The following is a 27,951-nucleotide window of genomic DNA, read 5'->3' as shown; positions in this document are numbered from 1 at the left end:
ATTGAAAGCCAACGGCACCCGGTGTTCCCAGGCGGTCACCCATCCAAGTACTATCCGGGCCCGATGCTGCTTAACTTAGGTGATCGGACGAGAACCGGTGAATTCAGCGTGGTATGGCCGTTGGCAATTTCAACCACTCTCGAGTCAACTATTTTAGCAATATCAAGCCCGCAAACACTTGCAACGACGCGACACGACGTCTATTTTCTTGCCCACGGCTTGCATACATCGGGCCGTCCACGACCATACTATATGATGGCGGGAGACGGAGGTAATTTGCCATCTCAAAATGAACTTTGGATAAATGTGGAAGAGATACGGGTTACTACAGCACCAATGCATTGCCCCAAGAGAGCTGGTCGCATCTAAATGAAATGGAATGGTGTCAAAAGGGAACATACCAATTCAAAATCACGCATGCAATGTCTGGCATTGCAAAATAAATTATTTGAAAAAAATTAAAAACATCAGAGAATGCCTCAAAATACGTTCGTTTCGGAAAAAAAATATTGAAAGCCAACGGCACCCGGTGTTCCCAGGCGGTCACCCATCCAAGTACTATCCGGGCCCGATGCTGCTTAACTTCGGTGATCGGACGAGAACCGGTGTATTCAGCGTGGTATGGCCGTTGGCAATTTCCACCACTCTCGAGTCAACTATTTTAGCAATATCAAGCCCGCAAACACTTGCAACGACGCGACACGACGTCTATTTTCTTGCCCACGGCTTGCATACATCGGGCCGTCCACGACCATACTATATGATGGCGGGAGACGGAGGTAATTTGCCATCTCAAAACGAACTTTGGATAAATGTGGAAGAGATACGGGTTACTACAGCACCAATGCATTGCCCCAAGAGAGCTGGTCGCATCTAGATGAAATGGAATGGTGTCAAAAGGGAACATACCAATTCAAAATCACGCATGCAATGTCTGGCATTGCAAAATAAATTATTTGAAAAAAATTAAAAACATCAGAGAATGCCTCAAAATACGTTCGTTTCGGAAAAAAAATATTGAAAGCCAACGGCACCCGGTGTTCCCAGGCGGTCACCCATCCAAGTACTATCCGGGCCCGATGCTGCTTAACTTCGGTGATCGGACGAGAACCGGTGTATTCAGCGTGGTATGGCCGTTGGCAATTTCCACCACTCTCGAGTCAACTATTTTAGCAATATCAAGCCCGCAAACACTTGCAACGACGCGACACGACGTCTATTTTCTTGCCCACGGCTTGCATACATCGGGCCGTCCACGACCATACTATATGATGGCGGGAGACGGAGGTAATTTGCCATCTCAAAACGAACTTTGGATAAATGTGGAAGAGATACGGGTTACTACAGCACCAATGCATTGCCCCAAGAGAGCTGGTCGCATCTAGATGAAATGGAATGGTGTCAAAAGGGAACATACCAATTCAAAATCACGCATGCAATGTCTGGCATTGCAAAATAAATTATTTGAAAAAAATTAAAAACATCAGAGAATGCCTCAAAATACGTTCGTTTCGGAAAAAAAATATTGAAAGCCAACGGCACCCGGTGTTCCCAGGCGGTCACCCATCCAAGTACTATCCGGGCCCGATGCTGCTTAACTTCGGTGATCGGACGAGAACCGGTGTATTCAGCGTGGTATGGCCGTTGGCATTTTCCACCACTCTCGAGTCAACTATTTTAGCAATATCAAGCCCGCAAACACTTGCAACGACGCGACACGACGTCTATTTTCTTGCCCACGGCTTGCATACATCGGGCCGTCCACGACCATACTATATGATGGCGGGAGACGGAGGTAATTTGCCATCTCAAAACGAACTTTGGATAAATGTGGAAGAGATACGGGTTACTACAGCACCAATGCATTGCCCCAAGAGAGCTGGTCGCATCTAGATGAAATGGAATGGTGTCAAAAGGGAACATACCAATTCAAAATCACGCATGCAATGTCTGGCATTGCAAAATAAATTATTTGAAAAAAATTAAAAACATCAGAGAATGCCTCAAAATACGTTCGTTTCGGAAAAAAAATATTGAAAGCCAACGGCACCCGGTGTTCCCAGGCGGTCACCCATCCAAGTACTATCCGGGCCCGATGCTGCTTAACTTCGGTGACCGGACGAGAACCGGTGTATTCAGCGTGGTATGGCCGTTGGCAATTTCCACCACTCTCGAGTCAACTATTTTAGCAATATCAAGCCCGCAAACACTTGCAACGACGCGACACGACGTCTATTTTCTTGCCCACGGCTTGCATACATCGGGCCGTCCACGACCATACTATATGATGGCGGGAGACGGAGGTAATTTGCCATCTCAAAACGAACTTTGGATAAATGTGGAAGAGATACGGGTTACTACAGCACCAATGCATTGCCCCAAGAGAGCTGGTCGCATCTAGATGAAATGGAATGGTGTCAAAAGGGAACATACCAATTCAAAATCACGCATGCAATGTCTGGCATTGCAAAATAAATTATTTGAAAAAAATTAAAAACATCAGAGAATGCCTCAAAATACGTTCGTTTCGGAAAAAAAATATTGAAAGCCAACGGCACCCGGTGTTCCCAGGCGGTCACCCATCCAAGTACTATCCGGGCCCGATGCTGCTTAACTTCGGTGATCGGACGAGAACCGGTGTATTCAGCGTGGTATGGCCGTTGGCATTTTCCACCACTCTCGAGTCAACTATTTTAGCAATATCAAGCCCGCAAACACTTGCAACGACGCGACACGACGTCTATTTTCTTGCCCACGGCTTGCATACATCGGGCCGTCCACGACCATACTATATGATGGCGGGAGACGGAGGTAATTTGCCATCTCAAAACGAACTTTGGATAAATGTGGAAGAGATACGGGTTACTACAGCACCAATGCATTGCCCCAAGAGAGCTGGTCGCATCTAGATGAAATGGAATGGTGTCAAAAGGGAACATACCAATTCAAAATCACGCATGCAATGTCTGGCATTGCAAAATAAATTATTTGAAAAAAATTAAAAACATCAGAGAATGCCTCAAAATACGTTCGTTTCGGAAAAAAAATATTGAAAGCCAACGGCACCCGGTGTTCCCAGGCGGTCACCCATCCAAGTACTATCCGGGCCCGATGCTGCTTAACTTCGGTGATCGGACGAGAACCGGTGAATTCAGCGTGGTATGGCCGTTGGCAATTTCAACCACTCAATGTCAACTATTTTAGCAATATCAAGCCCGCAAACACTTGCAACGACGCGACACGACGTCTATTTTCTTGCCCACGGCTTGCATACATCGGGCCGTCCACGACCATACTATATGATGGCGGGAGACGGAGGTAATTTGCCATCTCAAAACGAACTTTGGATAAATGTGGAAGAGATACGGGTTACTACAGCACCAATGCATTGCCCCAAGAGAGCTGGTCGCATCTAGATGAAATGGAATGGTGTCAAAAGGGAACATACCAATTCAAAATCACGCATGCAATGTCTGGCATTGCAAAATAAATTATTTGAAAAAAATTAAAAACATCAGAGAATGCCTCAAAATACGTTCGTTTCGGAAAAAAAATATTGAAAGCCAACGGCACCCGGTGTTCCCAGGCGGTCACCCATCCAAGTACTATCCGGGCCCGATGCTGCTTAACTTCGGTGATCGGACGAGAACCGGTGTATTCAGCGTGGTATGGCCGTTGGCAATTTCCACCACTCTCGAGTCAACTATTTTAGCAATATCAAGCCCGCAAACACTTGCAACGACGCGACACGACGTCTATTTTCTTGCCCACGGCTTGCATACATCGGGCCGTCCACGACCATACTATATGATGGCGGGAGACGGAGGTAATTTGCCATCTCAAAACGAACTTTGGATAAATGTGGAAGAGATACGGGTTACTACAGCACCAATGCATTGCCCCAAGAGAGCTGGTCGCATCTAGATGAAATGGAATGGTGTCAAAAGGGAACATACCAATTCAAAATCACGCATGCAATGTCTGGCATTGCAAAATAAATTATTTGAAAAAAATTAAAAACATCAGAGAATGCCTCAAAATACGTTCGTTTCGGAAAAAAAATATTGAAAGCCAACGGCACCCGGTGTTCCCAGGCGGTCACCCATCCAAGTACTATCCGGGCCCGATGCTGCTTAACTTCGGTAATCGGACGAGAACCGGTGTATTCAGCGTGGTATGGCCGTTGGCAATTTCCACCACTCTCGAGTCAACTATTTTAGCAATATCAAGCCCGCAAACACTTGCAACGACGCGACACGACGTCTATTTTCTTGCCCACGGCTTGCATACATCGGGCCGTCCACGACCATACTATATGATGGCGGGAGACGGAGGTAATTTGCCATCTCAAAACGAACTTTGGATAAATGTGGAAGAGATACGGGTTACTACAGCACCAATGCATTGCCCCAAGAGAGCTGGTCGCATCTAGATGAAATGGAATGGTGTCAAAAGGGAACATACCAATTCAAAATCACGCATGCAATGTCTGGCATTGCAAAATAAATTATTTGAAAAAAATTAAAAACATCAGAGAATGCCTCAAAATACGTTCGTTTCGGAAAAAAAATATTGAAAGCCAACGGCACCCGGTGTTCCCAGGCGGTCACCCATCCAAGTACTATCCGGGCCCGATGCTGCTTAACTTCGGTGATCGGACGAGAACCGGTGTATTCAGCGTGGTATGGCCGTTGGCAATTTCCACCACTCTCGAGTCAACTATTTTAGCAATATCAAGCCCGCAAACACTTGCAACGACGCGACACGACGTCTATTTTCTTGCCCACGGCTTGCATACATCGGGCCGTCCACGACCATACTATATGATGGCGGGAGACGGAGGTAATTTGCCATCTCAAAACGAACTTTGGATAAATGTGGAAGAGATACGGGTTACTACAGCACCAATGCATTGCCCCAAGAGAGCTGGTCGCATCTAGATGAAATGGAATGGTGTCAAAAGGGAACATACCAATTCAAAATCACGCATGCAATGTCTGGCATTGCAAAATAAATTATTTGAAAAAAATTAAAAACATCAGAGAATGCCTCAAAATACGTTCGTTTCGGAAAAAAAATATTGAAAGCCAACGGCACCCGGTGTTCCCAGGCGGTCACCCATCCAAGTACTATCCGGGCCCGATGCTGCTTAACTTCGGTGATCGGACGAGAACCGGTGTATTCAGCGTGGTATGGCCGTTGGCAATTTCCACCACTCTCGAGTCAACTATTTTAGCAATATCAAGCCCGCAAACACTTGCAACGACGCGACACGACGTCTATTTTCTTGCCCACGGCTTGCATACATCGGGCCGTCCACGACCATACTATATGATGGCGGGAGACGGAGGTAATTTGCCATCTCAAAACGAACTTTGGATAAATGTGGAAGAGATACGGGTTACTACAGCACCAATTCATTGCCCCAAGAGAGCTGGTCGCATCTAGATGAAATGGAATGGTGTCAAAAGGGAACATACCAATTCAAAATCACGCATGCAATGTCTGGCATTGCAAAATAAATTATTTGAAAAAAATTAAAAACATCAGAGAATGCCTCAAAATACGTTCGTTTCGGAAAAAAAATATTGAAAGCCAACGGCACCCGGTGTTCCCAGGCGGTCACCCATCCAAGTACTATCCGGGCCCGATGCTGCTTAACTTCGGTGATCGGACGAGAACCGGTGTATTCAGCGTGGTATGGCCGTTGGCAATTTCCACCACTCTCGAGTCAACTATTTTCGCAATATCAAGCCCGCAAACACTTGCAACGACGCGACACGACGTCTATTTTCTTGCCCACGGCTTGCATACATCGGGCCGTCCACGACCATACTATATGATGGCGGGAGACGGAGGTAATTTCCCATCTCAAAACGAACTTTGGATAAATGTGGAAGAGATACGGGTTACTACAGCACCAATGCATTGCCCCAAGAGAGCTGGTCGCATCTAGATGAAATGGAATGGTGTCAAAAGGGAACATACCAATTCAAAATCACGCATGCAATGTCTGGCATTGCAAAATAAATTATTTGAAAAAAATTAAAAACATCAGAGAATGCCTCAAAATACGTTCGTTTCGGAAAAAAAATATTGAAAGCCAACGGCACCCGGTGTTCCCAGGCGGTCACCCATCCAAGTACTATCCGGGCCCGATGCTGCTTAACTTCGGTGATCGGACGAGAACCGGTGTATTCAGCGTGGTATTTTTTTTTTTTTTTTTTTTTTTTATTGCATGTATTTCCATTCACAGACATAGTTATTTAACACCATGTGCACCATCTTAAGCGTGCATAAGACCACAGATTGAACATTTTCACAATTGAACAATTCTAAACAAAGGATGATATAAGTATGAACCACTTATGAACTATAAGCATTCGGAAAGTGTTCACCGTCACATAACTTAGGGAACATTTTCCTTACTTGAATTAACAATACAAGATCCTTTATAGGGAACAAAATGATTACAATGAAATCAAGCCAATTATAAATAGTCAAATTTTTTTTAAACATCCCCTTTGCGTCTTTTTTTCACAGTTAAACATTAATGATACATTGTTTACATTATTATCTGCTCTTATTTATTGAACGTATTCCCTTTATTCACATACTTGTTATCGGTAATATATTTCCTTGCATACATGACAGTTTACATTGAGTCCAAGACCAATTTTCTTTAAACTTGTTATTCTTTCATGACTTCTTTTTTTACCATTTGTTCTACTTTCTTCCAATATGGCTGTAATCGGCCCGGTAGGTTTTTGCTCTCTTTTTTCACTTGTTCCCACCAACTTTCTATATCTATTTTAACCCACTTGTGTACCGTAAGAAGGTGCTGTCCAATCAGCCAGCACATTGTTTCCATTTTCACGCGGGGAAAGATGTTGAAATCCAGAATCATCATATTCCTATTTCCTATCTCCTTTTCTCCAAAGGTGTTTAATTCTCTAAATGTTCTTTTTATTAGGCACCACCTCCTCCTTGAGATGGTGCATTCGAACACCCTGTGGTCTTGTGTGTCGGCTTTGTCACAGTATTCGCATTCGTTCCTGCTTGTTAGATACATGTTTTGTTTCACTTGCTGGGTGGTCACTATATAGTTTGCGAATAGGAATAGGACGCTCTTTGTCCTTAGGGTCATGGCTATTTCGTTGATGTTCTTCCACACTCTCTTCCAATTTACCGATAGGATGTGCTTTTCGATGTTGATTCGGTGGTTGTCGTCGCTTCTGAGTTGTCGGTAAAGGCACTTGGTGGTGGCTGTCACTCCTCTCGGCATCTTTTCTACTAAGTCCTTAACTTTCCTGATAGTTTTCATCAGCAGTCTATCCTGCCCTGGTGCACCCCATGCCGCCTTTAGCAGATCTTTTGAATGTTGACAGTCGTCGGATAGGATGTTTATTACTGTCTTTGCATAGAGTGCCAGGGCTTTGTCCCGCACGTCGATCAGCCCTAGGCCCCCCTTCCCCTTGGGTAGACAGGCCTGGCTCTTTGCTACTCTTAGCAAATGCCCTCCCCAAAGGTATTGCGTTGCTATTTTCGTCAATAGAGCCCCATGTTTTTCTGGCAACGGGAAAATTAGTGCGGCGTACCATGCCTTGGATAATAACAATGCGTTTATCGCAAGGACTTTCTGATGTATGTTTAGGTCCCTGTCTCTCAATTGCGCTAATGTTCCTTTTATCATTCTCGTTGCCTTTTCCCATACTGCGTTTGTCGTCTCCGTGGAAGTCCTACTCCATGGAATGCCCAGAATGTCCATCGAGGTCACCTCTTTCCATTCACTGGTCGCGGTGAAGTCGGCGTCTTTTATTGTCAAGGCCTTTGTCTTTTCCATGTTTACTTTTTGCCCGCTTTCCTCCTCATATTCCTTTAATGATTTCCCTATTACATGAATTTCCGCTTGATCTTGGGCGAAGATCGTTACGTCGTCCGCATAAGCCACCGCGGACACTTTTCCGTTCCCCGCCGGGATTCCTTTAATGTTTCTGCGAAGACTATGTAGCAGGGGCTCCAGTGATATAGAGAACAGAAGCATCGAAAGCGGACAGCCTTGTCTGATTGATCTTCTCACGGGGAACGACTTTGTTTCGGCCCCCGCGCTCAATTTTACTTTCGACGTGATGTTGTTCGTGAACATTTTTATTGTATTCAAAAACTTTTCGGGGAATCCCATCCTCTTTAATGTGTTCAATACGTGGTTTATGTTCACCCTGTCGAAAGCCTTCTCAATATCTACCGCTACCAGTTTAAGGCCCGCGCCCTGCCTGCTCTCGTGGCTCGCGATTGCGTCTCTGATCGTTGTCAGCGCCGTTACAATGTTCCTCCCCTTTCCTACTATGTGTTGGTCTGGCCCGATTATCTTTTCCACGGCTTCGTTGAGTCTGGTTTTAACGATTTTAGCTACTACCTTGTAATCGGCGTTGAGGAGGGTGATGGGTCTGTAGTCATTTAGGCTCCTTGGCTCTTTTCTTTTCGGCACTAGGACAATTTTCCCCTCTCTTTGGGTCGTGGTGAGGGTGCCATTTTGGAGGATGTTCTCTATCGCTGGAATGATTAAATCCTTCAGCTCTTCCCAGAATTCTACGTAGAATTCAAAAGGGATACCGTCGGTACCCGGGGACCTCCCCTTGGGGAGCCATCTCATAGCATCCTCGCACTCCTCCCTTGTGATTCTTTCCGCCATCCTCTCTGCCACCTCCACTGGCAGTTGGGGGAGTGGCGTGAGATTTTCTGTCTCTTCCTTGAGTGATGTGTCCTCCCCAGAAAGGAGAGTCTCAAAATGGTGGCATACATGCTCTATGATTTCTCTCTCTTCTTTTAACCTCGTTCCGTTCTCGTTCAAAATGCCGTTTTTGAGTAAGTTGTTGGCGCAATCCTTTAACCTCCTCCCCAGATAATACACCGAGGCATGTTCTTCTGGCAAACATATTTTGCTTCTGTGCCATGTTGATATTTTCGCCCTTTCCTCTTCCATTCCGAAGATTTTCCTTTTTAGTTCTTTTATCTCCCCCCAGTTGCTCCGTTCCCTTTCTCTCGTCTTTAGGCTCTCCTCGAGCGCTTCTCTGTAAAAAGCCATGGTTTCCCTGATTTCTTCGGCTCTCTCCCTGTGCAGTTGTGCGAAAAGGTTTCTTATTTTTACTTTGGAGTTTTCCCACCTTTCGCTTGGATCCAATCCTCTCCAGCTTTCCTCCCATCGCTGGATGTTTTCTTTCAGTATGGCTCTGGTGTCTTTCTCATATAGCAGCTCGACGTTCATCCTCCACTCCTTTTTCCTTGGCTGATGCCTCGTCCTGCTTTGGGATCCATCGACCGATATAATAACTGCGCAGTGGTCGGAGCATGCCACTGGAAGAACCGCATAGGAGGATATATGGGTTTTCAAGTCGTAGGATGCGTAAAAGCGGTCCTGCCTTGTTGCCCATTTGTCGCCGTAGATGGTGTACGGAAGGTTATCTTTTGTGCTTGTTAATCTGTTTGCGTCAGTGGCTCTGAGGTTTTTAACTATCGATTTTAGGGGACCACACAGTGGGTATTTTGCTCCTCCTCCATCGTTGTTTTGGCTATCTTTCTCGTCTATGATTGCGTTAAAATCACCCCCTAACAGTGCCATTCCTTGGAAGTCGCTCAGCAGGGGCAGGAGGTCCCGCGAGTAAAATTCCCTCCTCTCCTGAAGTTTCCTGGTGCCGGCCGGGCCGTACACATTTATTATCCTTATCCCAAGGATCGTCATGGCCATCGCCCTCCCGGATGGTAGCATTGTCATTTTTTCTCCGGTGATGTTTCTTTTTAACATGATCGCAGTGCCTCTTTCCCGCTCTTGGTTGTTTATATAGATCTCCGCCGGGCCCGTTTCCCAATGTACACTCACCATGACCTCTTGCAATAGTAGGATGTCCAGGTCTTCTCTTTTAAATAGGTCGAATACTTTTTCTATTCTGTTTTTACTTGTAACCCCACATACATTAAGCGTGCCTATTCTCAATTTTGGGTTCAATGTGTAATTCATTGGGATTCCGGATTCGGGGTTCCCATTTGCTTCCCCTTATCATTCCCTGTATTTTTTGCATCCCTTTTCCATTTGGCTTCCTTCATATATGCGTACCTCACCGCTATCTCCTGGAGTCCGACGCTTAGGCTGTTCTTTCCTTTGTCCTTCTTCTTCGTCTTCTGTCTCTGCTCGGTCGTTTCCGCCTTGCCCCCTCTCCCGGATCTCCTCGGGGCCTCGTCCTGGTCCCCGGTGTCGCTGCTCCCGTTGTCCTTGGCGTCGGAGTCCTCGCTCTCGTCCCCGCCGAGCCCAAACTTCCTCCCGCTGTCATCCTCGCCACCACCGCGCTTCCGACGTCCCTCCACCTCCCTCCAGGGGTGACCGCTGGTCGACGCGTTGTCCTCCGGGTCTTCTTCCCTCCTCCGCTCCTCAGCCTCTTCCTCATGCTGTTTGCCCTCCCCTTCGCGTAACGTCACAGATAACCCTTTCCCGAGACCCTTGTCGCTAAAAGGGGTTACCATGTCTAGATTTCTTCCTATTTGCTTCTCTTGCGCCATGACCAATTTCTTGTCTTCCCCCGCAAGCCGTCGATCACCGCCCTCGATTGAATCGGGTTCTCCGGTTTCTTTTGATTCTTCTTCTACTGCTACGGCCATTTTGATTCCTCCCCCATTATTCCCCTCTTGAATCTTACTCTGATCTGCACAGGGATCACACCTTTCCTCCCTCGTGATGGTTGATCTCTCCGTTTCCTTTCCACGGGCTACGTCTATCGATATCCTTTTCCCCCGCCCTCTCGTGTTCGACCCTTTCCTCCTCTTTCTCCCGTTTCCCGCTCCCTCGGCAATAGCGTCGTTTCCGGCGACGTCTTCCTCGCTCGACGTTCCTGGGTGGTAGGTTGGTCCTTCCTTCTCCCTGCGTTTCTCTACCCTCATCCTTGGGTTGACCTCCTCCTCCTGCTCCAAGGGAATCTCCTCCACTCCTCGGTCCTCTTCCATTCTCGTCGGCAGCACCGCCTCCTCTTCTGCCGCTTGCTTTTTCCCCCTCAGTGCGTCGGCGTACGCCGTGATTGTGGTTGGCATTGTGCAATTCAATCGCAGATGGTTTGTGCTTCCGCATCTCGAGCACGTTTGCTGTTGTCCCTCGTAGTGTATGACCGCCCTGTGACCAGCTATCGGGATATATGACGGAATCGGGGACTTTAAATACATTTTCACATTCCGCGTTCCAGTGCTGATCGGGTATAGCCCAGGGCCTATCCATTTGTTTACCGCGTATGATACCACTCTTCCATATTTGCCTAATTCCGTCTCCACCTCGAATTTTGGGATTTCTGGGGGGAGCCCCACCACCTTAACAAAGCTTGCCCTGCTAGACGCTGACTCCAACGTCGCCGTTCCACGCTTTTCGGCTACTGATGGGAAGTCAACTGGCCCCCCTTTCGACCTCAAAAGATTTTCAACTAATTCTTCGTTTATAAGTTTCACATAAATGGATTTTCTTGTAATTCCAAATTGTATGGCCACTAAATCTTCCAACTTAAGCCCGAGCTCGACACCGATGAACCGATGGACCTCTAGGGCGGTAGCACTTTCTTTTAAGTCATTTAGACTTATTATTAGAGTTGCCTTCCTATCGTAAGGCATTTCGAATTGGCTGACTTTATAACACACGTCAAGCCCTAATAAGGGCTAACTCAAAATAAGCAGCACTTTTCATACACAAAACGCTTTGACGCATATATCAAAGCGCTTACGAAATTCTCGTTTCCCGGCGATCGAAGCCTCGAACGCCGGGGATAGCACGCACACAGAACCGAAACACAGACACGTCCTCACTCTTCGAACGCTCACACCGGACCTAAAAAAAAAAAAATATTGAAAGCCAACGGCACCCGGTGTTCCCAGGCGGTCACCCATCCAAGTACTATCCGGGCCCGATGCTGCTTAACTTCGGTGATCGGACGAGAACCGGTGTATTCAGCGTGGTATGGCCGTTGGCAATTTCCACCACTCTCGAGTCAACTATTTTAGCAATATCAAGCCCGCAAACACTTGCAACGACGCGACACGACGTCTATTTTCTTGCCCACGGCTTGCATACATCGGGCCGTCCACGACCATACTATATGATGGCGGGAGACGGAGGTAATTTCCCATCTCAAAACGAACTTTGGATAAATGTGGAAGAGATACGGGTTACTACAGCACCAATGCATTGCCCCAAGAGAGCTGGTCGCATCTAGATGAAATGGAATGGTGTCAAAAGGGAACATACCAATTCAAAATCACGCATGCAATGTCTGGCATTGCAAAATAAATTATTTGAAAAAAATTAAAAACATCAGAGAATGCCTCAAAATACGTTCGTTTCGGAAAAAAAATATTGAAAGCCAACGGCACCCGGTGTTCCCAGGCGGTCACCCATCCAAGTACTATCGGGCCCGATGCTGCTTAACTTCGGTGATCGGACGAGAACCGGTGTATTCAGCGTGGTATGGCCGTTGGCAATTTCCACCACTCTCGAGTCAACTATTTTAGCAATATCAAGCCCGCAAACACTTGCAACGACGCGACACGACGTCTATTTTCTTGCCCACGGCTTGCATACATCGGGCCGTCCACGACCATATGATGGCGGGAGACGGAGGTAATTTGCCATCTCAAAACGAACTTTGGATAAATGTGGAAGAGATACGGGTTACTACAGCACCAATGCATTGCCCCAAGAGAGCTGGTCGCATCTAGATGAAATGGAATGGTGTCAAAAGGGAACATACCAATTCAAAATCACGCATGCAATGTCTGGCATTGCAAAATAAATTATTTGAAAAAAATTTAAAACATCAGAGAATGCCTCAAAATACGTTCGTTTCGGAAAAAAAATATTGAAAGCCAACGGCACCCGGTGTTCCCAGGCGGTCACCCATCCAAGTACTATCCGGGCCCGATGCTGCTTAACTTCGGTGATCGGACGAGAACCGGTGTATTCAGCGTGGTATGGCCGTTGGCAATTTCCACCACTCTCGAGTCAACTATTTTAGCAATATCAAGCCCGCAAACACTTGCAACGACGCGACACGACGTCTATTTTCTTGCCCACGGCTTGCATACATCGGGCCGTCCACGACCATACTATATGATGGCGGGAGACGGAGGTAATTTGCCATCTCAAAACGAACTTTGGATAAATGTGGAAGAGATACGGGTTACTACAGCACCAATGCATTGCCCCAAGAGAGCTGGTCGCATCTAGATGAAATGGAATGGTGTCAAAAGGGAACATACCAATTCAAAATCACGCATGCAATGTCTGGCATTGCAAAATAAATTATTTGAAAAAAATTAAAAACATCAGAGAATGCCTCAAAATACGTTCGTTTCGGAAAAAAAATATTGAAAGCCAACGGCACCCGGTGTTCCCAGGCGGTCACCCATCCAAGTACTATCCGGGCCCGATGCTGCTTAACATCGGTGATCGGACGAGAACCGGTGTATTCAGCGTGGTATGGCCGTTGGCAATTTCCACCACTCTCGAGTCAACTATTTTAGCAATATCAAGCCCGCAAACACTTGCAACGACGCGACACGACGTCTATTTTCTTGCCCACGGCTTGCATACATCGGGCCGTCCACGACCATACTATATGATGGCGGGAGACGGAGGTAATTTGCCATCTCAAAACGAACTTTGGATAAATGTGGAAGAGATACGGGTTACTACAGCACCAATGCATTGCCCCAAGAGAGCTGGTCGCATCTAGATGAAATGGAATGGTGTCAAAAGGGAACATACCAATTCAAAATCACGCATGCAATGTCTGGCATTGCAAAATAAATTATTTGAAAAAAATTAAAAACATCAGAGAATGCCTCAAAATACGTTCGTTTCGGAAAAAAAATATTGAAAGCCAACGGCACCCGGTGTTCCCAGGCGGTCACCCATCCAAGTACTATCCGGGCCCGATGCTGCTTAACTTCGGTGATCGGACGAGAACCGGTGTATTCAGCGTGGTATGGCCGTTGGCAATTTCCACCACTCTCGAGTCAACTATTTTAGCAATATCAAGCCCGCAAACACTTGCAACGACGCGACACGACGTCTATTTTCTTGCCCACGGCTTGCATACATCGGGCCGTCCACGACCATACTATATGATGGCGGGAGACGGAGGTAATTTGCCATCTCAAAACGAACTTTGGATAAATGTGGAAGAGATACGGGTTACTACAGCACCAATGCATTGCCCCAAGAGAGCTGGTCGCATCTAGATGAAATGGAATGGTGTCAAAAGGGAACATACCAATTCAAAATCACGCATGCAATGTCTGGCATTGCAAAATAAATTATTTGAAAAAAATTAAAAACATCAGAGAATGCCTCAAAATACGTTCGTTTCGGAAAAAAAATATTGAAAGCCAACGGCACCCGGTGTTCCCAGGCGGTCACCCATCCAAGTACTATCCGGGCCCGATGCTGCTTAACTTCGGTGATCGGACGAGAACCGGTGAATTCAGCGTGGTATGGCCGTTGGCAATTTCAACCACTCTCGAGTCAACTATTTTAGCAATATCAAGCCCGCAAACACTTGCAACGACGCGACACGACGTCTATTTTCTTGCCCACGGCTTGCATACATCGGGCCGTCCACGACCATACTATATGATGGCGGGAGACGGAGGTAATTTGCCATCTCAAAACGAACTTTGGATAAATGTGGAAGAGATACGGGTTACTACAGCACCAATGCATTGCCCCAAGAGAGCTGGTCGCATCTAAATGAAATGGAATGGTGTCAAAAGGGAACATACCAATTCAAAATCACGCATGCAATGTCTGGCATTGCAAAATAAATTATTTGAAAAAAATTAAAAACATCAGAGAATGCCTCAAAATACGTTCGTTTCGGAAAAAAAATATTGAAAGCCAACGGCACCCGGTGTTCCCAGGCGGTCACCCATCCAAGTACTATCCGGGCCCGATGCTGCTTAACTTCGGTGATCGGACGAGAACCGGTGTATTCAGCGTGGTATGGCCGTTGGCAATTTCCACCACTCTCGAGTCAACTATTTTAGCAATATCAAGCCCGCAAACACTTGCAACGACGCGACACGACGTCTATTTTCTTGCCCACGGCTTGCATACATCGGGCCGTCCACGACCATACTATATGATGGCGGGAGACGGAGGTAATTTGCCATCTCAAAACGAACTTTGGATAAATGTGGAAGAGATACGGGTTACTACAGCACCAATGCATTGCCCCAAGAGAGCTGGTCGCATCTAGATGAAATGGAATGGTGTCAAAAGGGAACATACCAATTCAAAATCACGCATGCAATGTCTGGCATTGCAAAATAAATTATTTGAAAAAAATTAAAAACATCAGAGAATGCCTCAAAATACGTTCGTTTCGGAAAAAAAATATTGAAAGCCAACGGCACCCGGTGTTCCCAGGCGGTCACCCATCCAAGTACTATCCGGGCCCGATGCTGCTTAACTTCGGTGATCGGACGAGAACCGGTGTATTCAGCGTGGTATGGCCGTTGGCATTTTCCACCACTCTCGAGTCAACTATTTTAGCAATATCAAGCCCGCAAACACTTGCAACGACGCGACACGACGTCTATTTTCTTGCCCACGGCTTGCATACATCGGGCCGTCCACGACCATACTATATGATGGCGGGAGACGGAGGTAATTTCCCATCTCAAAACGAACTTTGGATAAATGTGGAAGAGATACGGGTTACTACAGCACCAATGCATTGCCCCAAGAGAGCTGGTCGCATCTAGATGAAATGGAATGGTGTCAAAAGGGAACATACCAATTCAAAATCACGCATGCAATGTCTGGCATTGCAAAATAAATTATTTGAAAAAAATTAAAAACATCAGAGAATGCCTCAAAATACGTTCGTTTCGGAAAAAAAATATTGAAAGCCAACGGCACCCGGTGTTCCCAGGCGGTCACCCATCCAAGTACTATCCGGGCCCGATGCTGCTTAACTTCGGTGATCGGACGAGAACCGGTGTATTCAGCGTGGTATGGCCGTTGGCATTTTCCACCACTCTCGAGTCAACTATTTTAGCAATATCAAGCCCGCAAACACTTGCAACGACGCGACACGACGTCTATTTTCTTGCCCACGGCTTGCATACATCGGGCCGTCCACGACCATACTATATGATGGCGGGAGACGGAGGTAATTTGCCATCTCAAAACGAACTTTGGATAAATGTGGAAGAGATACGGGTTACTACAGCACCAATGCATTGCCCCAAGAGAGCTGGTCGCATCTAAATGAAATGGAATGGTGTCAAAAGGGAACATACCAATTCAAAATCACGCATGCAATGTCTGGCATTGCAAAATAAATTATTTGAAAAAAATTAAAAACATCAGAGAATGCCTCAAAATACGTTCGTTTCGGAAAAAAAATATTGAAAGCCAACGGCACCCGGTGTTCCCAGGCGGTCACCCATCCAAGTACTATCCGGGCCCGATGCTGCTTAACTTCGGTGATCGGACGAGAACCGGTGTATTCAGCGTGGTATGGCCGTTGGCAATTTCCACCACTCTCGAGTCAACTATTTTAGCAATATCAAGCCCGCAAACACTTGCAACGACGCGACACGACGTCTATTTTCTTGCCCACGGCTTGCATACATCGGGCCGTCCACGACCATACTATATGATGGCGGGAGACGGAGGTAATTTCCCATCTCAAAACGAACTTTGGATAAATGTGGAAGAGATACGGGTTACTACAGCACCAATGCATTGCCCCAAGAGAGCTGGTCGCATCTAGATGAAATGGAATGGTGTCAAAAGGGAACATACCAATTCAAAATCACGCATGCAATGTCTGGCATTGCAAAATAAATTATTTGAAAAAAATTAAAAACATCAGAGAATGCCTCAAAATACGTTCGTTTCGGAAAAAAAATATTGAAAGCCAACGGCACCCGGTGTTCCCAGGCGGTCACCCATCCAAGTACTATCCGGGCCCGATGCTGCTTAACTTCGGTGATCGGACGAGAACCGGTGTATTCAGCGTGGTATTTTTTTTTTTTTTATTGCATGTATTTCCATTCACAGACATAGTTATTTAACACCATGTGCACCATCTTAAGCGTGCATAAGACCACAGATTGAACATTTTCACAATTGAACAATTCTAAACAAAGGATGATATAAGTATGAACCACTTATGAACTATAAGCATTCGGAAAGTGTTCACCGTCACATAACTTAGGGAACATTTTCCTTACTTGAATTAACAATACAAGATCCTTTATAGGGAACAAAATGATTACAATGAAATCAAGCCAATTATAAATAGTCAAATTTTTTTTAAACATCCCCTTTGCGTCTTTTTTTCACAGTTAAACATTAATGATACATTGTTTACATTATTATCTGCTCTTATTTATTGAACGTATTCCCTTTATTCACATACTTGTTATCGGTAATATATTTCCTTGCATACATGACAGTTTACATTGAGTCCAAGACCAATTTTCTTTAAACTTGTTATTCTTTCATGACTTCTTTTTTTACCATTTGTTCTACTTTCTTCCAATATGGCTGTAATCGGCCCGGTAGGTTTTTGCTCTCTTTTTTCACTTGTTCCCACCAACTTTCTATATCTATTTTAACCCACTTGTGTACCGTAAGAAGGTGCTGTCCAATCAGCCAGCACATTGTTTCCATTTTCACGCGGGGAAAGATGTTGAAATCCAGAATCATCATATTCCTATTTCCTATCTCCTTTTCTCCAAAGGTGTTTAATTCTCTAAATGTTCTTTTTATTAGGCACCACCTCCTCCTTGAGATGGTGCATTCGAACACCCTGTGGTCTTGTGTGTCGGCTTTGTCACAGTATTCGCATTCGTTCCTGCTTGTTAGATACATGTTTTGTTTCACTTGCTGGGTGGTCACTATATAGTTTGCGAATAGGAATAGGACGCTCTTTGTCCTTAGGGTCATGGCTATTTCGTTGATGTTCTTCCACACTCTCTTCCAATTTACCGATAGGATGTGCTTTTCGATGTTGATTCGGTGGTTGTCGTCGCTTCTGAGTTGTCGGTAAAGGCACTTGGTGGTGGCTGTCACTCCTCTCGGCATCTTTTCTACTAAGTCCTTAACTTTCCTGATAGTTTTCATCAGCAGTCTATCCTGCCCTGGTGCACCCCATGCCGCCTTTAGCAGATCTTTTGAATGTTGACAGTCGTCGGATAGGATGTTTATTACTGTCTTTGCATAGAGTGCCAGGGCTTTGTCCCGCACGTCGATCAGCCCTAGGCCCCCCTTCCCCTTGGGTAGACAGGCCTGGCTCTTTGCTACTCTTAGCAAATGCCCTCCCCAAAGGTATTGCGTTGCTATTTTCGTCAATAGAGCCCCATGTTTTTCTGGCAACGGGAAAATCAGTGCGGCGTACCATGCCTTGGATAATAACAATGCGTTTATCGCAAGGACTTTCTGATGTATGTTTAGGTCCCTGTCTCTCAATTGCGCTAATGTTCCTTTTATCATTCTCGTTGCCTTTTCCCATACTGCGTTTGTCGTCTCCGTGGAAGTCCTACTCCATGGAATGCCCAGAATGTCCATCGAGGTCACCTCTTTCCATTCACTGGTCGCGGTGAAGTCGGCGTCTTTTATTGTCAAGGCCTTTGTCTTTTCCATGTTTACTTTTTGCCCGCTTTCCTCCTCATATTCCTTTAATGATTTCCCTATTACATGAATTTCCGCTTGATCTTGGGCGAAGATCGTTACGTCGTCCGCATAAGCCACCGCGGACACTTTTCCGTTCCCCGCCGGGATTCCTTTAATGTTTCTGCGAAGACTATGTAGCAGGGGCTCCAGTGATATAGAGAACAGAAGCATCGAAAGCGGACAGCCTTGTCTGATTGATCTTCTCACGGGGAACGACTTTGTTTCGGCCCCCGCGCTCAATTTTACTTTCGACGTGATGTTGTTCGTGAACATTTTTATTGTATTCAAAAACTTTTCGGGGAATCCCATCCTCTTTAATGTGTTCAATACGTGGTTTATGTTCACCCTGTCGAAAGCCTTCTCAATATCTACCGCTACCAGTTTAAGGCCCGCGCCCTGCCTGCTCTCGTGGCTCGCGATTGCGTCTCTGATCGTTGTCAGCGCCGTTACAATGTTCCTCCCCTTTCCTACTATGTGTTGGTCTGGCCCGATTATCTTTTCCACGGCTTCGTTGAGTCTGGTTTTAACGATTTTAGCTACTACCTTGTAATCGGCGTTGAGGAGGGTGATGGGTCTGTAGTCATTTAGGCTCCTTGGCTCTTTTCTTTTCGGCACTAGGACAATTTTCCCCTCTCTTTGGGTCGTGGTGAGGGTGCCATTTTGGAGGATGTTCTCTATCGCTGGAATGATTAAATCCTTCAGCTCTTCCCAGAATTCTACGTAGAATTCAAAAGGGATACCGTCGGTACCCGGGGACCTCCCCTTGGGGAGCCATCTCATAGCATCCTCGCACTCCTCCCTTGTGATTCTTTCCGCCATCCTCTCTGCCACCTCCACTGGCAGTTGGGGGAGTGGCGTGAGATTTTCTGTCTCTTCCTTGAGTGATGTGTCCTCCCCAGAAAGGAGAGTCTCAAAATGGTGGCATACATGCTCTATGATTTCTCTCTCTTCTTTTAACCTCGTTCCGTTCTCGTTCAAAATGCCGTTTTTGAGTAAGTTGTTGGCGCAATCCTTTAACCTCCTCCCCAGATAATACACCGAGGCATGTTCTTCTGGCAAACATATTTTGCTTCTGTGCCATGTTGATATTTTCGCCCTTTCCTCTTCCATTCCGAAGATTTTCCTTTTTAGTTCTTTTATCTCCCCCCAGTTGCTCCGTTCCCTTTCTCTCGTCTTTAGGCTCTCCTCGAGCGCTTCTCTGTAAAAAGCCATGGTTTCCCTGATTTCTTCGGCTCTCTCCCTGTGCAGTTGTGCGAAAAGGTTTCTTATTTTTACTTTGGAGTTTTCCCACCTTTCGCTTGGATCCAATCCTCTCCAGCTTTCCTCCCATCGCTGGATGTTTTCTTTCAGTATGGCTCTGGTGTCTTTCTCATATAGCAGCTCGACGTTCATCCTCCACTCCTTTTTCCTTGGCTGATGCCTCGTCCTGCTTTGGGATCCATCGACCGATATAATAACTGCGCAGTGGTCGGAGCATGCCACTGGAAGAACCGCATAGGAGGATATATGGGTTTTCAAGTCGTAGGATGCGTAAAAGCGGTCCTGCCTTGTTGCCCATTTGTCGCCGTAGATGGTGTACGGAAGGTTATCTTTTGTGCTTGTTAATCTGTTTGCGTCAGTGGCTCTGAGGTTTTTAACTATCGATTTTAGGGGACCACACAGTGGGTATTTTGCTCCTCCTCCATCGTTGTTTTGGCTATCTTTCTCGTCTATGATTGCGTTAAAATCACCCCCTAACAGTGCCATTCCTTGGAAGTCGCTCAGCAGGGGCAGGAGGTCCCGCGAGTAAAATTCCCTCCTCTCCTGAAGTTTCCTGGTGCCGGCCGGGCCGTACACATTTATTATCCTTATCCCAAGGATCGTCATGGCCATCGCCCTCCCGGATGGTAGCATTGTCATTTTTTCTCCGGTGATGTTTCTTTTTAACATGATCGCAGTGCCTCTTTCCCGCTCTTGGTTGTTTATATAGATCTCCGCCGGGCCCGTTTCCCAATGTACACTCACCATGACCTCTTGCAATAGTAGGATGTCCAGGTCTTCTCTTTTAAATAGGTCGAATACTTTTTCTATTCTGTTTTTACTTGTAACCCCACATACATTAAGCGTGCCTATTCTCAATTTTGGGTTCAATGTGTAATTCATTGGGATTCCGGATTCGGGGTTCCCATTTGCTTCCCCTTATCATTCCCTGTATTTTTTGCATCCCTTTTCCATTTGGCTTCCTTCATATATGCGTACCTCACCGCTATCTCCTGGAGTCCGACGCTTAGGCTGTTCTTTCCTTTGTCCTTCTTCTTCGTCTTCTGTCTCTGCTCGGTCGTTTCCGCCTTGCCCCCTCTCCCGGATCTCCTCGGGGCCTCGTCCTGGTCCCCGGTGTCGCTGCTCCCGTTGTCCTTGGCGTCGGAGTCCTCGCTCTCGTCCCCGCCGAGCCCAAACTTCCTCCCGCTGTCATCCTCGCCACCACCGCGCTTCCGACGTCCCTCCACCTCCCTCCAGGGGTGACCGCTGGTCGACGCGTTGTCCTCCGGGTCTTCTTCCCTCCTCCGCTCCTCAGCCTCTTCCTCATGCTGTTTGCCCTCCCCTTCGCGTAACGTCACAGATAACCCTTTCCCGAGACCCTTGTCGCTAAAAGGGGTTACCATGTCTAGATTTCTTCCTATTTGCTTCTCTTGCGCCATGACCAATTTCTTGTCTTCCCCCGCAAGCCGTCGATCACCGCCCTCGATTGAATCGGGTTCTCCGGTTTCTTTTGATTCTTCTTCTACTGCTACGGCCATTTTGATTCCTCCCCCATTATTCCCCTCTTGAATCTTACTCTGATCTGCACAGGGATCACACCTTTCCTCCCTCGTGATGGTTGATCTCTCCGTTTCCTTTCCACGGGCTACGTCTATCGATATCCTTTTCCCCCGCCCTCTCGTGTTCGACCCTTTCCTCCTCTTTCTCCCGTTTCCCGCTCCCTCGGCAATAGCGTCGTTTCCGGCGACGTCTTCCTCGCTCGACGTTCCTGGGTGGTAGGTTGGTCCTTCCTTCTCCCTGCGTTTCTCTACCCTCATCCTTGGGTTGACCTCCTCCTCCTGCTCCAAGGGAATCTCCTCCACTCCTCGGTCCTCTTCCATTCTCGTCGGCAGCACCGCCTCCTCTTCTGCCGCTTGCTTTTTCCCCCTCAGTGCGTCGGCGTACGCCGTGATTGTGGTTGGCATTGTGCAATTCAATCGCAGATGGTTTGTGCTTCCGCATCTCGAGCACGTTTGCTGTTGTCCCTCGTAGTGTATGACCGCCCTGTGACCAGCTATCGGGATATATGACGGAATCGGGGACTTTAAATACATTTTCACATTCCGCGTTCCAGTGCTGATCGGGTATAGCCCAGGGCCTATCCATTTGTTTACCGCGTATGATACCACTCTTCCATATTTGCCTAATTCCGTCTCCACCTCGAATTTTGGGATTTCTGGGGGGAGCCCCACCACCTTAACAAAGCTTGCCCTGCTAGACGCTGACTCCAACGTCGCCGTTCCACGCTTTTCGGCTACTGATGGGAAGTCAACTGGCCCCCCTTTCGACCTCAAAAGATTTTCAACTAATTCTTCGTTTATAAGTTTCACATAAATGGATTTTCTTGTAATTCCAAATTGTATGGCCACTAAATCTTCCAACTTAAGCCCGAGCTCGACACCGATGAACCGATGGACCTCTAGGGCGGTAGCACTTTCTTTTAAGTCATTTAGACTTATTATTAGAGTTGCCTTCCTATCGTAAGGCATTTCGAATTGGCTGACTTTATAACACACGTCAAGCCCTAATAAGGGCTAACTCAAAATAAGCAGCACTTTTCATACACAAAACGCTTTGACGCATATATCAAAGCGCTTTACGAAATTCTCGTTTCCCGGCGATCGAAGCCTCGAACGCCGGGGATAGCACGCACACAGAACCGAAACACAGACACGTCCTCACTCTTCGAACGCTCACACCGGACCGAAAAATATTGAAAGCCAACGGCACCCGGTGTTCCCAGGCGGTCACCCATCCAAGTACTATCCGGGCCCGATGCTGCTTAACTTCGGTGATCGGACGAGAACCGGTGTATTCAGCGTGGTATGGCCGTGGCGAAAATATTGAAAGCCAACGGCACCCGGTGTTCCCAGGCGGTCACCCATCCAAGTACTATCCGGGCCCGATGCTGCTTAACTTCGGTGATCGGACGAGAACCGGTGTATTCAGCGTGGTATGGCCGTGGCAAAATATTGAAAGCCAACGGCACCCGGTGTTCCCAGGCGGTCACCCATCCAAGTACTATCCGGGCCCGATGCTGCTTAACTTCGGTGATCGGACGAGAACCGGTGTATTCAGCGTGGTATGGCCGTTGGCAATTTCCACCACTCTCGAGTCAACTATTTTAGCAATATCAAGCCCGCAAACACTTGCAACGACGCGACACGACGTCTATTTTCTTGCCCACGGCTTGCATACATCGGGCCGTCCACGACCATACTATATGATGGCGGGAGACGGAGGTAATTTGCCATCTCAAAACGAACTTTGGATAAATGTGGAAGAGATACGGGTTACTACAGCACCAATGCATTGCCCCAAGAGAGCTGGTCGCATCTAGATGAAATGGAATGGTGTCAAAAGGGAACATACCAATTCAAAATCACGCATGCAATGTCTGGCATTGCAAAATAAATTATTTGAAAAAAATTAAAAACATCAGAGAATGCCTCAAAATACGTTCGTTTCGGAAAAAAAATATTGAAAGCCAACGGCACCCGGTGTTCCCAGGCGGTCACCCATCCAAGTACTATCCGGGCCCGATGCTGCTTAACTTCGGTGATCGGACGAGAACCGGTGAATTCAGCGTGGTATTTTTTTTTTTTTTTTTTTTATTGCATGTATTTCCATTCACAGACATAGTTATTTAACACCATGTGCACCATCTTAAGCGTGCATAAGACCACAGATTGAACATTTTCACAATTGAACAATTCTAAACAAAGGATGATATAAGTATGAACCACTTATGAACTATAAGCATTCGGAAAGTGTTCACCGTCACATAACTTAGGGAACATTTTCCTTACTTGAATTAACAATACAAGATCCTTTATAGGGAACAAAATGATTACAATGAAATCAAGCCAATTATAAATAGTCAAATTTTTTTTAAACATCCCCTTTGCGTCTTTTTTTCACAGTTAAACATTAATGATACATTGTTTACATTATTATCTGCTCTTATTTATTGAACGTATTCCCTTTATTCACATACTTGTTATCGGTAATATATTTCCTTGCATACATGACAGTTTACATTGAGTCCAAGACCAATTTTCTTTAAACTTGTTATTCTTTCATGACTTCTTTTTTTACCATTTGTTCTACTTTCTTCCAATATGGCTGTAATCGGCCCGGTAGGTTTTTGCTCTCTTTTTTCACTTGTTCCCACCAACTTTCTATATCTATTTTAACCCACTTGTGTACCGTAAGAAGGTGCTGTCCAATCAGCCAGCACATTGTTTCCATTTTCACGCGGGGAAAGATGTTGAAATCCAGAATCATCATATTCCTATTTCCTATCTCCTTTTCTCCAAAGGTGTTTAATTCTCTAAATGTTCTTTTTATTAGGCACCACCTCCTCCTTGAGATGGTGCATTCGAACACCCTGTGGTCTTGTGTGTCGGCTTTGTCACAGTATTCGCATTCGTTCCTGCTTGTTAGATACATGTTTTGTTTCACTTGCTGGGTGGTCACTATATAGTTTGCGAATAGGAATAGGACGCTCTTTGTCCTTAGGGTCATGGCTATTTCGTTGATGTTCTTCCACACTCTCTTCCAATTTACCGATAGGATGTGCTTTTCGATGTTGATTCGGTGGTTGTCGTCGCTTCTGAGTTGTCGGTAAAGGCACTTGGTGGTGGCTGTCACTCCTCTCGGCATCTTTTCTACTAAGTCCTTAACTTTCCTGATAGTTTTCATCAGCAGTCTATCCTGCCCTGGTGCACCCCATGCCGCCTTTAGCAGATCTTTTGAATGTTGACAGTCGTCGGATAGGATGTTTATTACTGTCTTTGCATAGAGTGCCAGGGCTTTGTCCCGCACGTCGATCAGCCCTAGGCCCCCCTTCCCCTTGGGTAGACAGGCCTGGCTCTTTGCTACTCTTAGCAAATGCCCTCCCCAAAGGTATTGCGTTGCTATTTTCGTCAATAGAGCCCCATGTTTTTCTGGCAACGGGAAAATCAGTGCGGCGTACCATGCCTTGGATAATAACAATGCGTTTATCGCAAGGACTTTCTGATGTATGTTTAGGTCCCTGTCTCTCAATTGCGCTAATGTTCCTTTTATCATTCTCGTTGCCTTTTCCCATACTGCGTTTGTCGTCTCCGTGGAAGTCCTACTCCATGGAATGCCCAGAATGTCCATCGAGGTCACCTCTTTCCATTCACTGGTCGCGGTGAAGTCGGCGTCTTTTATTGTCAAGGCCTTTGTCTTTTCCATGTTTACTTTTTGCCCGCTTTCCTCCTCATATTCCTTTAATGATTTCCCTATTACATGAATTTCCGCTTGATCTTGGGCGAAGATCGTTACGTCGTCCGCATAAGCCACCGCGGACACTTTTCCGTTCCCCGCCGGGATTCCTTTAATGTTTCTGCGAAGACTATGTAGCAGGGGCTCCAGTGATATAGAGAACAGAAGCATCGAAAGCGGACAGCCTTGTCTGATTGATCTTCTCACGGGGAACGACTTTGTTTCGGCCCCCGCGCTCAATTTTACTTTCGACGTGATGTTGTTCGTGAACATTTTTATTGTATTCAAAAACTTTTCGGGGAATCCCATCCTCTTTAATGTGTTCAATACGTGGTTTATGTTCACCCTGTCGAAAGCCTTCTCAATATCTACCGCTACCAGTTTAAGGCCCGCGCCCTGCCTGCTCTCGTGGCTCGCGATTGCGTCTCTGATCGTTGTCAGCGCCGTTACAATGTTCCTCCCCTTTCCTACTATGTGTTGGTCTGGCCCGATTATCTTTTCCACGGCTTCGTTGAGTCTGGTTTTAACGATTTTAGCTACTACCTTGTAATCGGCGTTGAGGAGGGTGATGGGTCTGTAGTCATTTAGGCTCCTTGGCTCTTTTCTTTTCGGCACTAGGACAATTTTCCCCTCTCTTTGGGTCGTGGTGAGGGTGCCATTTTGGAGGATGTTCTCTATCGCTGGAATGATTAAATCCTTCAGCTCTTCCCAGAATTCTACGTAGAATTCAAAAGGGATACCGTCGGTACCCGGGGACCTCCCCTTGGGGAGCCATCTCATAGCATCCTCGCACTCCTCCCTTGTGATTCTTTCCGCCATCCTCTCTGCCACCTCCACTGGCAGTTGGGGGAGTGGCGTGAGATTTTCTGTCTCTTCCTTGAGTGATGTGTCCTCCCCAGAAAGGAGAGTCTCAAAATGGTGGCATACATGCTCTATGATTTCTCTCTCTTCTTTTAACCTCGTTCCGTTCTCGTTCAAAATGCCGTTTTTGAGTAAGTTGTTGGCGCAATCCTTTAACCTCCTCCCCAGATAATACACCGAGGCATGTTCTTCTGGCAAACATATTTTGCTTCTGTGCCATGTTGATATTTTCGCCCTTTCCTCTTCCATTCCGAAGATTTTCCTTTTTAGTTCTTTTATCTCCCCCCAGTTGCTCCGTTCCCTTTCTCTCGTCTTTAGGCTCTCCTCGAGCGCTTCTCTGTAAAAAGCCATGGTTTCCCTGATTTCTTCGGCTCTCTCCCTGTGCAGTTGTGCGAAAAGGTTTCTTATTTTTACTTTGGAGTTTTCCCACCTTTCGCTTGGATCCAATCCTCTCCAGCTTTCCTCCCATCGCTGGATGTTTTCTTTCAGTATGGCTCTGGTGTCTTTCTCATATAGCAGCTCGACGTTCATCCTCCACTCCTTTTTCCTTGGCTGATGCCTCGTCCTGCTTTGGGATCCATCGACCGATATAATAACTGCGCAGTGGTCGGAGCATGCCACTGGAAGAACCGCATAGGAGGATATATGGGTTTTCAAGTCGTAGGATGCGTAAAAGCGGTCCTGCCTTGTTGCCCATTTGTCGCCGTAGATGGTGTACGGAAGGTTATCTTTTGTGCTTGTTAATCTGTTTGCGTCAGTGGCTCTGAGGTTTTTAACTATCGATTTTAGGGGACCACACAGTGGGTATTTTGCTCCTCCTCCATCGTTGTTTTGGCTATCTTTCTCGTCTATGATTGCGTTAAAATCACCCCCTAACAGTGCCATTCCTTGGAAGTCGCTCAGCAGGGGCAGGAGGTCCCGCGAGTAAAATTCCCTCCTCTCCTGAAGTTTCCTGGTGCCGGCCGGGCCGTACACATTTATTATCCTTATCCCAAGGATCGTCATGGCCATCGCCCTCCCGGATGGTAGCATTGTCATTTTTTCTCCGGTGATGTTTCTTTTTAACATGATCGCAGTGCCTCTTTCCCGCTCTTGGTTGTTTATATAGATCTCCGCCGGGCCCGTTTCCCAATGTACACTCACCATGACCTCTTGCAATAGTAGGATGTCCAGGTCTTCTCTTTTAAATAGGTCGAATACTTTTTCTATTCTGTTTTTACTTGTAACCCCACATACATTAAGCGTGCCTATTCTCAATTTTGGGTTCAATGTGTAATTCATTGGGATTCCGGATTCGGGGTTCCCATTTGCTTCCCCTTATCATTCCCTGTATTTTTTGCATCCCTTTTCCATTTGGCTTCCTTCATATATGCGTACCTCACCGCTATCTCCTGGAGTCCGACGCTTAGGCTGTTCTTTCCTTTGTCCTTCTTCTTCGTCTTCTGTCTCTGCTCGGTCGTTTCCGCCTTGCCCCCTCTCCCGGATCTCCTCGGGGCCTCGTCCTGGTCCCCGGTGTGGCCGTTGGCAATTTCAACCACTCTCGAGTCAACTATTTTAGCAATATCAAGCCCGCAAACACTTGCAACGACGCGACACGACGTCTATTTTCTTGCCCACGGCTTGCATACATCGGGCCGTCCACGACCATACTATATGATGGCGGGAGACGGAGGTAATTTGCCATCTCAAAACGAACTTTGGATAAATGTGGAAGAGATACGGGTTACTACAGCACCAATGCATTGCCCCAAGAGAGCTGGTCGCATCTAAATGAAATGGAATGGTGTCAAAAGGGAACATACCAATTCAAAATCACGCATGCAATGTCTGGCATTGCAAAATAAATT

The 27,951-nt window shown here is 46.5% G+C and overlaps 25 non-coding genes and 3 pseudogenes across 25 annotated transcripts; all 28 read right to left on the bottom strand.

The window, feature by feature from the left end:
* Positions 1 to 6: 6 nt before the first annotated feature.
* LOC139688691 (5S ribosomal RNA) lies at positions 7 to 125 on the bottom strand. Its single transcript, XR_011700789.1, has one exon. It is a non-coding gene; the product is annotated as a 5S ribosomal RNA (ribosomal RNA).
* Positions 126 to 514: 389 nt separating this feature from the next.
* LOC139688986 (5S ribosomal RNA) lies at positions 515 to 633 on the bottom strand. The gene has a single exon (XR_011701051.1). It is a non-coding gene; the product is annotated as a 5S ribosomal RNA (ribosomal RNA).
* A 389-nt stretch (positions 634 to 1,022) lies between these two features.
* LOC139688985 (5S ribosomal RNA) lies at positions 1,023 to 1,141 on the bottom strand. The gene has a single exon (XR_011701050.1). It is a non-coding gene; the product is annotated as a 5S ribosomal RNA (ribosomal RNA).
* Positions 1,142 to 1,530: 389 nt separating this feature from the next.
* Positions 1,531 to 1,649, bottom strand: LOC139688984 (5S ribosomal RNA). The gene has a single exon (XR_011701049.1). It is a non-coding gene; the product is annotated as a 5S ribosomal RNA (ribosomal RNA).
* A 389-nt stretch (positions 1,650 to 2,038) lies between these two features.
* LOC139689199 (5S ribosomal RNA) lies at positions 2,039 to 2,157 on the bottom strand. Its single transcript, XR_011701254.1, has one exon. It is a non-coding gene; the product is annotated as a 5S ribosomal RNA (ribosomal RNA).
* A 389-nt stretch (positions 2,158 to 2,546) lies between these two features.
* On the bottom strand, positions 2,547 to 2,665 carry LOC139688983 (5S ribosomal RNA). The gene has a single exon (XR_011701048.1). It is a non-coding gene; the product is annotated as a 5S ribosomal RNA (ribosomal RNA).
* Positions 2,666 to 3,054: 389 nt separating this feature from the next.
* LOC139689154 (5S ribosomal RNA) lies at positions 3,055 to 3,173 on the bottom strand. The gene has a single exon (XR_011701211.1). It is a non-coding gene; the product is annotated as a 5S ribosomal RNA (ribosomal RNA).
* A 388-nt stretch (positions 3,174 to 3,561) lies between these two features.
* On the bottom strand, positions 3,562 to 3,680 carry LOC139688982 (5S ribosomal RNA). Its single transcript, XR_011701047.1, has one exon. It is a non-coding gene; the product is annotated as a 5S ribosomal RNA (ribosomal RNA).
* Positions 3,681 to 4,069: 389 nt separating this feature from the next.
* Positions 4,070 to 4,188, bottom strand: LOC139689229 (5S ribosomal RNA). The gene has a single exon (XR_011701283.1). It is a non-coding gene; the product is annotated as a 5S ribosomal RNA (ribosomal RNA).
* Positions 4,189 to 4,577: 389 nt separating this feature from the next.
* Positions 4,578 to 4,696, bottom strand: LOC139688981 (5S ribosomal RNA). The gene has a single exon (XR_011701046.1). It is a non-coding gene; the product is annotated as a 5S ribosomal RNA (ribosomal RNA).
* A 389-nt stretch (positions 4,697 to 5,085) lies between these two features.
* LOC139688980 (5S ribosomal RNA) lies at positions 5,086 to 5,204 on the bottom strand. The gene has a single exon (XR_011701045.1). It is a non-coding gene; the product is annotated as a 5S ribosomal RNA (ribosomal RNA).
* A 389-nt stretch (positions 5,205 to 5,593) lies between these two features.
* On the bottom strand, positions 5,594 to 5,712 carry LOC139688979 (5S ribosomal RNA). Its single transcript, XR_011701044.1, has one exon. It is a non-coding gene; the product is annotated as a 5S ribosomal RNA (ribosomal RNA).
* A 399-nt stretch (positions 5,713 to 6,111) lies between these two features.
* On the bottom strand, positions 6,112 to 6,210 carry LOC139688728 (5S ribosomal RNA; annotated as a pseudogene).
* A 5,666-nt stretch (positions 6,211 to 11,876) lies between these two features.
* Positions 11,877 to 11,995, bottom strand: LOC139688977 (5S ribosomal RNA). The gene has a single exon (XR_011701043.1). It is a non-coding gene; the product is annotated as a 5S ribosomal RNA (ribosomal RNA).
* Positions 11,996 to 12,384: 389 nt separating this feature from the next.
* On the bottom strand, positions 12,385 to 12,502 carry LOC139689249 (5S ribosomal RNA). The gene has a single exon (XR_011701303.1). It is a non-coding gene; the product is annotated as a 5S ribosomal RNA (ribosomal RNA).
* A 384-nt stretch (positions 12,503 to 12,886) lies between these two features.
* On the bottom strand, positions 12,887 to 13,005 carry LOC139688976 (5S ribosomal RNA). The gene has a single exon (XR_011701042.1). It is a non-coding gene; the product is annotated as a 5S ribosomal RNA (ribosomal RNA).
* Positions 13,006 to 13,394: 389 nt separating this feature from the next.
* Positions 13,395 to 13,513, bottom strand: LOC139689228 (5S ribosomal RNA). Its single transcript, XR_011701282.1, has one exon. It is a non-coding gene; the product is annotated as a 5S ribosomal RNA (ribosomal RNA).
* A 389-nt stretch (positions 13,514 to 13,902) lies between these two features.
* On the bottom strand, positions 13,903 to 14,021 carry LOC139688974 (5S ribosomal RNA). Its single transcript, XR_011701040.1, has one exon. It is a non-coding gene; the product is annotated as a 5S ribosomal RNA (ribosomal RNA).
* Positions 14,022 to 14,410: 389 nt separating this feature from the next.
* Positions 14,411 to 14,529, bottom strand: LOC139689153 (5S ribosomal RNA). The gene has a single exon (XR_011701210.1). It is a non-coding gene; the product is annotated as a 5S ribosomal RNA (ribosomal RNA).
* Positions 14,530 to 14,918: 389 nt separating this feature from the next.
* On the bottom strand, positions 14,919 to 15,037 carry LOC139688973 (5S ribosomal RNA). Its single transcript, XR_011701039.1, has one exon. It is a non-coding gene; the product is annotated as a 5S ribosomal RNA (ribosomal RNA).
* A 389-nt stretch (positions 15,038 to 15,426) lies between these two features.
* LOC139688972 (5S ribosomal RNA) lies at positions 15,427 to 15,545 on the bottom strand. Its single transcript, XR_011701038.1, has one exon. It is a non-coding gene; the product is annotated as a 5S ribosomal RNA (ribosomal RNA).
* Positions 15,546 to 15,934: 389 nt separating this feature from the next.
* Positions 15,935 to 16,053, bottom strand: LOC139688971 (5S ribosomal RNA). The gene has a single exon (XR_011701037.1). It is a non-coding gene; the product is annotated as a 5S ribosomal RNA (ribosomal RNA).
* A 389-nt stretch (positions 16,054 to 16,442) lies between these two features.
* On the bottom strand, positions 16,443 to 16,561 carry LOC139688970 (5S ribosomal RNA). The gene has a single exon (XR_011701036.1). It is a non-coding gene; the product is annotated as a 5S ribosomal RNA (ribosomal RNA).
* A 399-nt stretch (positions 16,562 to 16,960) lies between these two features.
* On the bottom strand, positions 16,961 to 17,059 carry LOC139688727 (5S ribosomal RNA; annotated as a pseudogene).
* A 5,649-nt stretch (positions 17,060 to 22,708) lies between these two features.
* Positions 22,709 to 22,826, bottom strand: LOC139688706 (5S ribosomal RNA). The gene has a single exon (XR_011700804.1). It is a non-coding gene; the product is annotated as a 5S ribosomal RNA (ribosomal RNA).
* Positions 22,827 to 22,838: 12 nt separating this feature from the next.
* On the bottom strand, positions 22,839 to 22,956 carry LOC139688705 (5S ribosomal RNA). The gene has a single exon (XR_011700803.1). It is a non-coding gene; the product is annotated as a 5S ribosomal RNA (ribosomal RNA).
* An 11-nt stretch (positions 22,957 to 22,967) lies between these two features.
* On the bottom strand, positions 22,968 to 23,086 carry LOC139688968 (5S ribosomal RNA). The gene has a single exon (XR_011701034.1). It is a non-coding gene; the product is annotated as a 5S ribosomal RNA (ribosomal RNA).
* Positions 23,087 to 23,485: 399 nt separating this feature from the next.
* LOC139688741 (5S ribosomal RNA) lies at positions 23,486 to 23,584 on the bottom strand (annotated as a pseudogene).
* Positions 23,585 to 27,951: the final 4,367 nt, after the last annotated feature.

The sequence above is a fragment of the Hetaerina americana genome, unplaced genomic scaffold (assembly GCF_022747635.1).
Source record: "Hetaerina americana unplaced genomic scaffold, ioHetAmer1.1.p SCAF_216, whole genome shotgun sequence".
Classification (NCBI taxonomy): domain Eukaryota; kingdom Metazoa; phylum Arthropoda; class Insecta; order Odonata; family Calopterygidae; genus Hetaerina; species Hetaerina americana.
This window is presented reverse-complemented; position numbering and strand designations above follow the sequence as displayed.